We start from the raw sequence: 12,456 nt of genomic DNA on the forward strand, positions 1-12,456 counted from the left end.
TGAATATTAAATTTGTGCTTCTATCCATGAGTTTATGTCATCTCTCCTATACATTAGTGACCACAGGGCAATGTGAAACAGACTCTTCATATCATGGATACAGCCACTTATAAATTAATATCATCATATCTAAATATAATAAGAAATAGAGATGCATTTAAGTTCAGTCCAGTTTATTTCCTAGAAGACTTTGCTCAATAGTCATCTATACTAATATTGCACAACAATTGGTAAGCCAATGAAACTGCAATAAATCATATATTTATTTCCAAAGGAATTCAGTCTTCATTGCAACATGATTCATAGTTATCTCTTGAACTGTATTTCTATTTAGAAAGACTTGTTTAAATGTTATCATGACCAGGGCTTGATTTTGGAGGCCCATTGCAGGTACTATATTTCTATGGCAGTTCCCATTTAGTTTCTCCTTGGTTCTGAAAATCTGTCAAGAACTCAGAGCAGCTTGATCAAAGTGGAAGATAGTCCTTGGCTCTGGATATGGATTAATTTAGGTAAGTGATGATTTCTTGGATTATCCTGAAGATGGAACACGTGGCTCTTCCGTTTCTTCTCCTATAGGATGCATATGTGTCATGTCCACAGTAACTGAGTCTTCTCTTTTTACAGTCATCTAAAATAAGGCCCCAGGTAGAGAAGAGTATTCCAGAGCCAAACCTACCCTTTGCCCTCTGGATTTCATGCTACTTCCTTTCTGAGATACTTGGAATGAGAATGTAGTGATTGGAGTCCTTGTCATTGGAGCCAGATTGGACTATTCCTTTGTATTATGGATTCTCTGAAGAAGAAGAGGACACAAGTGACCCAGAGTAGACTGGGAGGACTCCAAGATCAATCTGAACTTGGAGTTGTCAAATCTCCAGTGGAGGTAGTGGGAATAGTGAAGTAAAGACCAACATGGATATGGCCGGTAGAAGATAAGATGGGCTGGCTTTCTAGGCCGTGTTATCAAGAAGGAGGAGCTAGAATATTCATTCTTTCAGGTATTCATTCCTCTATTCAACAAATATATATTTATTACCTGTTATGTATTACCCAGTGTAAGCACTGGGCTTATAGTAGTGACTATAATATGTCTCTGTTTTCATAGAACTTGCATGTCGTTTTTGTTGTGGGGGAACACTGACAGACAGATAATAAATAGTTTAAAAAATAAATAAACAAGCAACAAAAACATCAGGTAGTAATGTGTGCAATGCAAGTAATTAAAATAGGCAATGTGATCATGAGTGTTAGGATGTCCATGTTGATTGGCTGGCTGGGAGAATCTTGCTGTGGAGGTGATGGGTACCTGAGATCTGACTGACAAGCAGGAGCCAGTCAGGCAAAAACTGAGGACACAGCATTACCACCAGAGAGTGTAGCTAGAGCCAAGGCTCTTAAGGAGGAACAAACTTGATGGTTTAGAGGAAACAAAGAAGGCCAACGTGACTGGAACAGAGAGAGTGAAGTGGCGAGTGTGAGAGAGGAGGCTGAAGAAAGAATAACAGGCCAGATTATGTAGTGCTCTATGAACTATGATAAGGAACCTGCATATTTCTATATAATGGGGAACCAGCAGAAGGATTTAAGTAGACGATACATAAATAAGTACTGTGCTGCGTTTACAAAATCAACTTGTGCTATTTTATGTGATGACTAAAATTTAAGTTGGGTAAGGAGTGTGGCACTTGAGGTCTGGCGTGAGTTGGTGGTGTCTGTTTCCATGGGATCTAGATAAGCAGAGGATGTGAATTTAAAACCAGATTCTTCTTTTTCCTGATTGCAGAGATTACTTTGTCCCACCAGCAGTGAGATGCTTGATGCTGATATAGCGTGGAAGCTTGGTGTGGAACCTTCTCCTGGCTTCAGAGGAGGCAGCTCCACTGTCACATTCCACATGAGGGCTCTGGTGTGTGCAGCGGGTAGGGTGCTGCAATAAAGCTCTGCACATAGGTTTTTTTTGTTCTTCTGCAGGCATTCTCACAATACACAGCAACCAAGACAATCCTTTCTGGGGATAGATACAGCAGCAGTATCTGCTACCATCTAGGTGCTTGAATCTTTTGTGAAGGATTGCTTCAGGATTAAAACAAAGAACAAAGACTCAGTGACACTTTGAACTACTAGTGGGCCAAACATTTGTTAAATTTCTGTCTTTGCTTACAGGATTTTGGGGAAACATTTAGAAAATGCTTTTATTTCAGTGATTATTATTCACCTAATGAGTTAATATATATTGCTGCAGGCCTTGGGAGAGAAGCCTTGTTGACCATGGTGACAAAAGAGATTCTTGGCATAAAATATTGTTAAAAGTTTTCAGTTCAACTTATGTTTTTAAGTGCCTTGCAAACATTTATGTATTTTTCTAGTTGAATTTTTAGTTTTTTTTTTATTGATGTTTTAATAGTTTGTAACTGTGAAATTTTGAGTTGTACATTTTTGTTTGTCCATCACCATATATATGTCTCCCTTCACCCCTTGTGCCCACCCCCCACCCCCGTTGCCCCTGGTAACCACAATACAGTTTTCTCTGTCCATGTGTTGGTTTATATTCCACATATGAGTGAGATCATACAGTATCTGTCTTTCTCCTTCTGGCTTACTTCACTTAACATAATACCCTCCAGGCCCATCCATGTTGTTGCAAATGGGACGATTTTGTCGTTTTTTATGGTTGAGTAGTATCCCATTGTATATATATACCACATCTTCTTGATCCACTCGTCAGTCGAGGGACACTTGGGTTGCTTCCACTTCTTGGCTATGGTGAATAATGCTGCGATGAACATAGGGGTGCAGAAGCCTCTTTGGATTGTTGATTTCAGGTTCGTTGGATAGATTCCCAGCAGTGGGATAGCTGGATCATAGGGCATCTCTATTTTTAATTCTTTGAGGAATCTCCATACTGTTTTCCATAGAGGCTGCACCAGTTTGCATTCCCACCAGCTGTGTATGAGGGCTCCTGTTTCTCCACATCCTCCCCAACATTTGTTGTTTTTTGTATTGGTGATTATAGCCATTCTAATGGGCGTGAGGTGATATCTTAGTGTTGTTTTGATTTTCATTTCCCTGATGCTTAGTGATGTTGAACATCTTTTCATGTGCCTATTGGCCATCTGTATATCTTCTTTGGAGAAGTGTCTGTTCATTTCCTCTGCTCATTTTTTGATCGAGTTGTTTGTTTTTTTGTTGTTCAGTTGTGTGTGTTCTTTATATGTTATGGAGATCAACCTCTTGTCAGATATGTGTTTTGCAAATATTCTCTCCCAGCTGGTGGGTTATCTGTTTATCTTGATTCTGGTTTTGTTTGTCTTGTAGAAGCTCTTTAATCTGATAAAGTCCCACTTGCTTACTTTTTCTTTAGTTCTCTAGTCTGGGTAGGCATGTCATCCAAAAAGATTCCTTTATGACCAATGTCAAATAGTGTGTTGCCTGTATTTTCTTCTATGAGTTTTATAGTTTCGGGTCTCACCTTCAGGTCTTGGATCCAATTTGAGTTAATTTTTGTGAATGGCGATAGCAGATGGTCCACTTTCATTCTTTTGCATGTGGCTGTCCAGTTTTCCCAACACCGTTTATTGAAGAGACTTTCCTTTCTCCATTGTATGTTCTTAGCTCCTTTCTTGAAAATCAGCTGTCCGTATATGTGTGGTTTTATTTCTGGGCTTTCAATTCTGTTCCTTTGATCTGTGTGTCTGTTTTTGTACCAGTACCATACTGTTTTGATTACTATTGCTTTGTAGTATGTTTTGAAGTCAGGGATTGTGATACTTCCAGTTTTGTTCTTTTTTCTTAGGATTGCTTTAGCTATTTGGGGTCTTTTGTTGCCCCATATGAATTTTAGTATTCTTTTTTCTATCTCCATGAAGAATGTCGTTGGGATTCTGATTGGGATTGCATTGAATCTGTAGATTGCTTTAGGTAATATAGACATTTTAACTATGTTTATTCTTCCAATCCATGTACATAGGATGTCTTTCCATTTCTTTATGTCATCATCAATTTCTTTCAATAATGTCTTGTAGTTTTCACTGTATAGGTCTTTCACCTCCTTGGTAAGATTTATTTCTAGATATTTTATTCTTTTTGATGCAATTGTAAATGGTATTATCTTTTTGAGATCTCTTTCTGTTAGTTTGTTATTAGCATACAGAAATGCAACTGATTTTTGTAGATTGATTTTGTACCCTGCGACTTTGCACCCTGCGACTTTGCTGTAGTTGTTGATTATTTCGAATAGTTTTCCAACTGATTCTTTAGGGTTTTCTATATATAAAGTCATGTCCTCTGCAAATAGTGAGAGTTTCACTTCTTCGTTACCTATTTGGATTCCTTTTATTCCTTTTTCTTGCCTAATTGCTCTGGCCAAAACCTCCCGTACTATGTTCAATAGGAGTGGTGAGAGTGGGCAGCCTTTGCCAACATCATACTCAATGGGGAAAGACTGAAAGCCATTCCTCTGAGAGCAAACATTTATTTTTAATCATTCACCATTCTCATTTTGTGATCTTATGTGTAAATGCAAAGCATCAAAGATGTTTAAAAAATTAAGTTTTTGGAGCCAGTCTGGTGACATAGTGTTTAAGTTCGTGCTTTTCGCTTTGGTGGGCTAGGATTCGTGGGTTCGGATCTCTGGTGTGGACGTGCAAACCCCTCATTAAGCCATGCTGTGGTGGCATCCCATGTACAAAATAGGTGAAGATTGGCACAGATGTTAGCTCAGTGATAGTCTTCCTCGAGCAAAAGGAGGAGGATTGGCAACAGATGTTAGCTCAGGAACTATCTTTCTCACCCCCCCAAAAAATGAAGTTTTGCCCGATTTTGTAGAAAATGTAATGAGCATTTATGTAAAAAATGGATAACCTCTGATTTTCTGTGTTTCTCTTTTACTTATTAATCCATAATATTATTCAGAAAGAAGTAGAAGGTAACTTGACAAGAATGTGATTCTCCTTACCCTCAGGAGTCTCAAATATAGTTACGTACATACTCTATATGTATATGTGCATATAATTGAATTCTTTCAACTCCACTGCATTAAATATATACTGAAATTATTTAAGAAGTTGGAAAAACAAGAGAATCTGTTCAAAAAAGTCACGGTCCAAATATAAAGCAATCTAAAGTAATGAAGATATTTTGGGCAATTGCTGTGGTGTAAGAAAAGTGAATATATTTGACCTTGACACTTCAGACTTGCTTTTGAACAACATGCATGGTCTAGTGTTATATGATTGCATTTATTTCTCTATTGGATTAACTATATCGCTTGATTCTTCTTATATAAATAAATATTTATATACTTATGACATTATAAGTACTTTTTATTTGTAATTGATCTCTAGGATCAACTTAGATTAAACATAGAAGACAATTATACTTAAAGAATAGAATGTAAGTATTGTAGATTTCATCAATATAGAATATATTTAAACTATGTAAAAACAATTACAGTGCATCTTCCTAAGTCAGGGAGGAGGTGGAGAACAACTCATGGGCCCAAGTTTTCTCATCCTTCATAATAAGAAGTTAAGAGATACTATCTAACATTGATGGAATAAGGAATAGGGGTTTAAGTTTACTATTTAGAGTTATTAAGGTAACCAATAGAAGAAAACATGTTTTAACAGAACTTGGAGAGTAGGTGGAAAGTTTGTAAGTGATAAAAATTCTCATCTTTTGAAGTGGGAAGCCAATGGAGACTATCTAAAGACCATTAATCAAGGAATGGAGGTAAAAGCCTATTGTTTGTATAATGATAGTAACCATCATAGGAACCATAATCAGAAATGTTAGAAAGAGATTTTCTCTGAGGAGTGAGACTTGGGATAGGTGAGAGACTTAATTTAACATCTCTTTTTAGTATTTTTTAAACATGTGCTGGCATGTTTACAATAAAATTGTGTGTCTATGTATAGCTCTGTTCCATTGCTGCAGTGAATATCTGTATATGTCTTTATACATGTGTGCAAATAGGACAATTCCTAGAACTGAAATTTTTAATGTTTATAGCAGCTCCACAATTCCCTTTAAAACAAAAGGCTTATTTGAATTTACATTTCAACAAAAATCATTTGAGTATTCTCTATTTCCCAAACCCTGGTCCAAGCTATTATAAGTAATTTTGATATTTGACTAATCTGCTTGATGAGAAATGGTATTTCATTGTTGTTTTAAGATTTATTAGAAAGTCCTAAGAAGGCTGAATCTTTTTTCACGTGCTTATTGGCCATAAAAACTCTATGGTGATTTGCTTGCTTATATGCTTTTCCTGTGTTTCTCTTGGCTACTGGAATTAGTTAAATTATGGTACGTCAGTATAATGAAATAATACTATTCCAGCGTTAAGGAGGATGGGGAAATCATATGAATAAAATAGAAATATGATTACGCCATTGTTAAATAGAAATAATGAAGAATGATATGTAAAGTATGATCTAATTTTTCATTTGGATGATAGATATAGAGAATATGAATATCCGCTATTAAAAGGGCATTTTCTCTTCTAACTCGTATCTTTTACCACTTGAACTTTCTTCTATATCAGTCCTTCCTCTTCCATTGTTTTCTCTTATTTCTTCATCTGCATCTCATATTTTTAATAACAATAATTATATTCAAAGCTCTGGTTAGAGAAAATCTGTTTTTATTTATGTTTCATGTGTTATCTTATAGCTAAATCGTTTTTGTCACTCACTATATCTTCGCTGAGAAATAGATCTTACAAAACAATCGCTTTTTGGAACTCATATTTCAGCACTGACAGGCAACCTTATTTAGATTGGAGCTTCCAAACCCGACTGTGTCTCAGAATCATTTAAAGAGTTTTGTAAAACATAAATTCCCAGTCCCACCTATGGAGATTCAAATAAAAGAAGTCTGGGGTGAGCTTTGAAATATATATTTTTAAGAGTTTCACAATTGATTTGGCTGCATGATAAGTTTGGGAACAACTGATTTAGAACTTATCAGAAACACATTACTTTAAAAATGTATTTCAATGCTGTCAATATATTTGAAGGCTTAGTTCAAAATATTCTTTCTCTACCTCTTCAACAGGGACTTCACCATCGTTTTTATTTTGGAAGTTGATCAATGCTTGAAGATATTTGATATTTTTATACTGGCATTTACAGAAATGTAGAAAATAATCCAAAGATCTAAAATGTTCCAGTGTATACCTGTATCAATTTACCCATAAAAATAAACAATGACTTCCTGAGATATAGTAAAATCAGCTGGTACTTACTGAAATTTAAGTAATGAGCTTAATGAGAGTCAGATCAAAAATGAATTAGTTCCATTCTTCCTGTCTTTCTAAATGACCATTTCAAGGAAGTTGGGTTTATTGATATCGGCTCAGATTGGTCATCTGGGGAATGAGTGGGATAGACTCTGCCCTCTCACGTTGCATTCTCTAACCCTCCAACCCCCACACTTTGAGTCTTGAGACACACTTTCCCCAGCGTTTCCATGGTTTCTTGCATACGCATTTATTATCAGACTCTTCTCTGTGTTCTTCTTGGCAACGAATACCTTTGTCTTCTCCGTGTTGGTATCCCCAGTGTGGTACCTAGAATGTAGAGGCTCAACAATACTGCCTTATCCTAACTTCTTTACAGTCACTGTCATCTCTGGAATGCTTCTGATTCTCTTAGGCTTGCCTGCAGCCCGTGTTCTATAGATACCTTGCTGAAATATGTGGTCTTGTGGTTCCACGTATGGAAGTTCTTAGAAGACAGAACATTTTCTACCACATCTTTGTTTCACCATTACCTATCGTGACGGCTGGTTCATAGTAAGAACCAATGTTTGCTGCACTGAACTGAAACTCCTCACTAGAGGATATGTTCTATAACTTTTTTAGTTTAAAAAATAGATATAGTTAATAACGTGATGTAACTGTTGCAAAATTGATTTGAACTCAATACTTAAATGGAATATTTTTAAAGAATGAATATTTTTTAATAAAACAGACTTTATTGTGAATCTCCCAGGTTGCGTTTTCCTTAAAAAAGTACAAGAAAACTTTGATTTTATGATTACCTTTTTTTATACTGATTTACCCTTTGTCTTTACAGATAGAAACAAAGGGCTAACCTGTAGCATATTCTTTAGGGGTAAATGCCTATTGAGTACCTACAAGTTATTAAATATTACTTAGAATACATGAAAAAGGTAGAATGCAACTTTGGATATATATGTTTAAAACATCATATATTCTTTTTTCAAAATTATTTCTTCACATTCAAATGGCTGTATTTTAAATTATGAAACAACAGTAAAAAGTAATACAATACTAGTTATTTAAAAACAAAGTCAACATGTTGAAACAATAGAACTTTCTCCATGTTATGAAAACCAGGAGCCACTGAAGAAAGGCTGTTGAAAGAATTGGTAGACTACACGGAAGCCACTTAGTTTCTGGATCCTTTAAGTTCCAGTTTGAAAAATCTTTTCTTAAGGAATATAACTAATCACATCTGTCATGAAGCATTTGAAAGTCAATACCAATCCAAAGCAATAAATAGAGGGAGAGAATTTCCACTCAGGAAAAAACTGATCATGGACTACTGAAATCTGGAACCATCCAAGTGTGAATGAATGAATATTATTGGCCACCATACCGTCCAACGGACTGGTAATTATTTTAATGGCGTGGTCTAGTGTGCAGTTTGACGATACATTTTGGAAAAAATTAATTTAGCTTATTTTAAAATACTTATATAATCTTACAATATCTAGTGTCTACTCTTGAGTGAATAAACATGCAATTGTTAGCTTTAGTCTTAGGCATCTCTGATTAGGCAAAAGCAAATCAATCAATCAATCAATCAATTAAAAAAGAACATATTTCAAGTACAATTATCCAAAATGAAAATGTTTAGTTGGCTTCAAGTATAAGTAGTGTTAGCTTACAGTTGTATTTTATGGAAGAGTAATTGGGCATTTGATTTAAATATTTTTTCCTCAATACAATATTTCAGCTGGGTATCTCCGCTTGACAAGGTTTACAGTTTAGCAGATATTTTTCATTTACTTTAAGAATAAATAATCTTATTTAGAAACAAAGGTGTCTTTTTAAATGTTAACTGGCCAAAAATATTTTAAAGTAGGAATTCTCATCAGGCCATGAAAGTTAATTTCCCAAGACTAAGGACAAATGCTCTTTTAATAGTTCTGTAAATTATTGAAGACTTAGATGTCAAATTGATTTTTGCAAAGACGTTATTGAATTATTTCAATAATTGGAATCACTTGAAAGTGGGAGGTAACCATTCAAAATATAACTACTTGACCCTAAAATCATGCAGAAGTTAATGGAAATGAGATTTAATGAATTTTAGTCATTATATTTGTCAACCCAAATGCATCTGCACTGTTTCATTGTTTAATTGCCTTCTCTGTGGAACCGATTATGTGTTGACATGTAATTTAGTTTTCCTCAGAATTTCTGAATTTGAAGTTGATTATAATATTTGTCATTGCCAATTCCATAAGGCTAACAAGACTACCTCTTTGCCTTGGTCCTGCTGTAACATCTCCGGAAATGATGGTGGCAGTGATCAAAGCCTTTTGGCTCTGACATGATAACTAGTTATAGTAACATAACAGCCAGAATGGCAATATGGCACCCACAGCTTGTGTGGTCAAGTTGTAATGGGCCTGGCAGCTGAAAAATAATAATTCAAAGGCATATTTGCCTACATTTTGCGGTATGTCATGGAAATTACACAGCATTACATATGCTGACAGCTATAATTGATTACTACGTTTTTATTATAAAATGGAGAAGAATCTTCATCATTAGAGATAGGGAAAAGATGAATTACGGAGCAATCATTCCTCTCCTACCGGGCTTTAGCCTGGGAAATTTCATTCCCACTTCACTGGGAATATTTTAATGCTTTTGAAACTTGGGTGTGTTTACTTGGGATATTTAAATTCAAAACTGAGAACTTATTACAGATTTTGCATTACTTTTTAGAGTTTATTACTTTTTCCTAGTGAAGTGATGTCTGAAGAAATTAATGGGACAAATAAAAAGCTGTTTTGTAAAATCATTCTTGGAATGTTCCTCTTATGTCTCTTGACTTAATTCAGAAGTTGTTTAAACCATGGTGGCTCCTGGGAACTATCATTTGTTTACCTCAAGAAAAGCCCCTTTATGAAAATTTTTTACAGCACCTACTTTCAACCGAAACTGAATATGCCTTCATGCTCTTAGAATGATACAAATGTAGTTTTTGGATCTCAAATTGCTAGATTTGGATATAGTGTATCGATGATTTATATTAAATTCCTAGGGGCAGATACTAGTTCTCTTTTCTCTACAGAATGCCCACTAGGCCTTGCAAAATTAGGTCCTAATAACTTTTTAAACAACAAGGGTTTATATTTTTCAATCTCATTTCTTCTTTCAAATGATGAGATATCCATACTGTATCTGAGTAGAATCTCTTACGTGTGTTGTAAAAGTTCATAATTAAACTCTTTCTAATGGTAATTTAAATTCAACTAGGCCTAACTCAACTGAGTTTTCTTTAAACTAATCCACAAATGAATTAAATTTTATTAATTTAAATATTTTTCCTTTTACTTTGCCTTTTTCTAAAATGATTTAAGGCAGTTACCAAAATGCATACAAATGAGATAAAAAAAAGAGGAGGGAGGGATTAAAAAGTAGACTGACAAATCTGGGAGAATGAAGGTGAGAAAAATAAGGTGAAACTAAGAGTGTGATTAGTAAACAAACCACGTGCTGCGAGAATATTGTATATTTCCTCATAATAGGAAACAGATACATCTTAAGCTTTCAAGCAGGCAGTTAAAACACAGAATCATGGTTGGTTAAGTATCTCAAAGTGTCTGTACAATAAGAACAAAGCAGTTACTCAGAACAGTAAAACAATTCTTCATAGTGTGTCTAGAGAAACACTTTTCCGGTGTGTTCTCGAAAAGAAACCATGGTGTAACGTATTAAACACTGTTTTCCACGACACTCTTTTAATAAATACAAAAGTATGTTTCAGGAAGCTGTTTTTATAATGTCCCTCAAAGTGAATTAGAGGCTTCAGATCACAGAATAATTCAGGGAAAAAAAGAAAAAGCAAAAAGATTGTACACGGTGGTAAAATGTGCAGTTTTGGATATAGTGCAGTTTTCTCATAGTCTGGTTTGATTCCTGGAAAGAATAGTGTAATTAGAGAGAGAAAATTGTCTATATAGTCACTATCTGGCCTCATAATGTATTCTGACACATCATACAATGCCGTATACAGAGTAAAAATCGGATATCAAGTAAAGAAGTAGTGAATAGAATTTTAAATTGTCTGTTTAAAGTATACTTATCTTTTTAAAAATTATTTTATTAAGGTCATATTGGCTAATAAAATTGTGTAAATTTCAATAAAATTGTGTACATTATATGTCAGTTTCTGTATAAATTTCATCATGTTCACCACCAATAGTCCAGTATTTATCTGTCACCATACATATGTGCCCCCCTACCTGTGTTGCCCTCCCCCACCCACTTCCCATCTGGTAATCAATCTGTTCTCCTTATCTCTGTGTTTGTTTATCTTCCACATAAAAGTGAAATCCTATAGTATTTGTCTTTCTCAATCTGACTTATTTCACTTAGCGTAATACCCTCAAGGTCCATCCATGTTGTCACAAGTGGCAAGATCTCATCTTTTTTATGGCTGAGTAGTATTCCATTGTACATATATACCACATCTTCTTTATCCATTCATCCGTTGATGGGCATTTGGCTTGTTTCCACATTTTGGCTACTGTGAATAATATTGTAATGAACACAGGGGTACATATATCTTTTTGAATTATTGATTTCATGTTCTTTGGATAAATACTCAGTAGTAGGATAGCTGGATCATATGGTATTTCTATTTTTAATTTTTTGAGACATGTCCATACTGTCTTCCAGTTTGCAATCCCACCAGCAGTGTATAAGGGTTCCTTTTTCTTCACATTCTCTCTAACACTTGTTATTTCTTGTCTTGTTAATTATAGCCATTCTGGTGGGGTGTGAGGTAATATCTCATTTTGATTTGAATTTCCCTAATAATTAGCGATGTTGAACATCTTTTCACGTACGTGTTGGTCATCTGAATATCTTCTTTGGAAACATGTCTGTTCGTATCCTCTGCCCATTTTTTGATTGGATTGTTCATTTTTTGTTGTTGAGTTGTATGACTTGTTTTATATATTTTGGAATTAATTCCTTGTCAGATATATGATTTGCAAATATTTGCTCCCAGTTGATGGGTTGTCTTTTTGTTTTATTGATAGTTTCCTTTGACATGCAGAAGCTTTTTAGTCTGATGTAGTCCCATTTGGTTATTTTTTCTTTTGTTTCCCTTGTTTAAGTAGACATGGTATTTGAAAAAATACTGCTAAGACCAACGTCAAACAGTGTACTGTCTACGTTTTCTT

Source organism: Diceros bicornis, chromosome 20 (assembly GCF_020826845.1).
Source record: "Diceros bicornis minor isolate mBicDic1 chromosome 20, mDicBic1.mat.cur, whole genome shotgun sequence".
Lineage (NCBI taxonomy): Eukaryota > Metazoa > Chordata > Mammalia > Perissodactyla > Rhinocerotidae > Diceros > Diceros bicornis.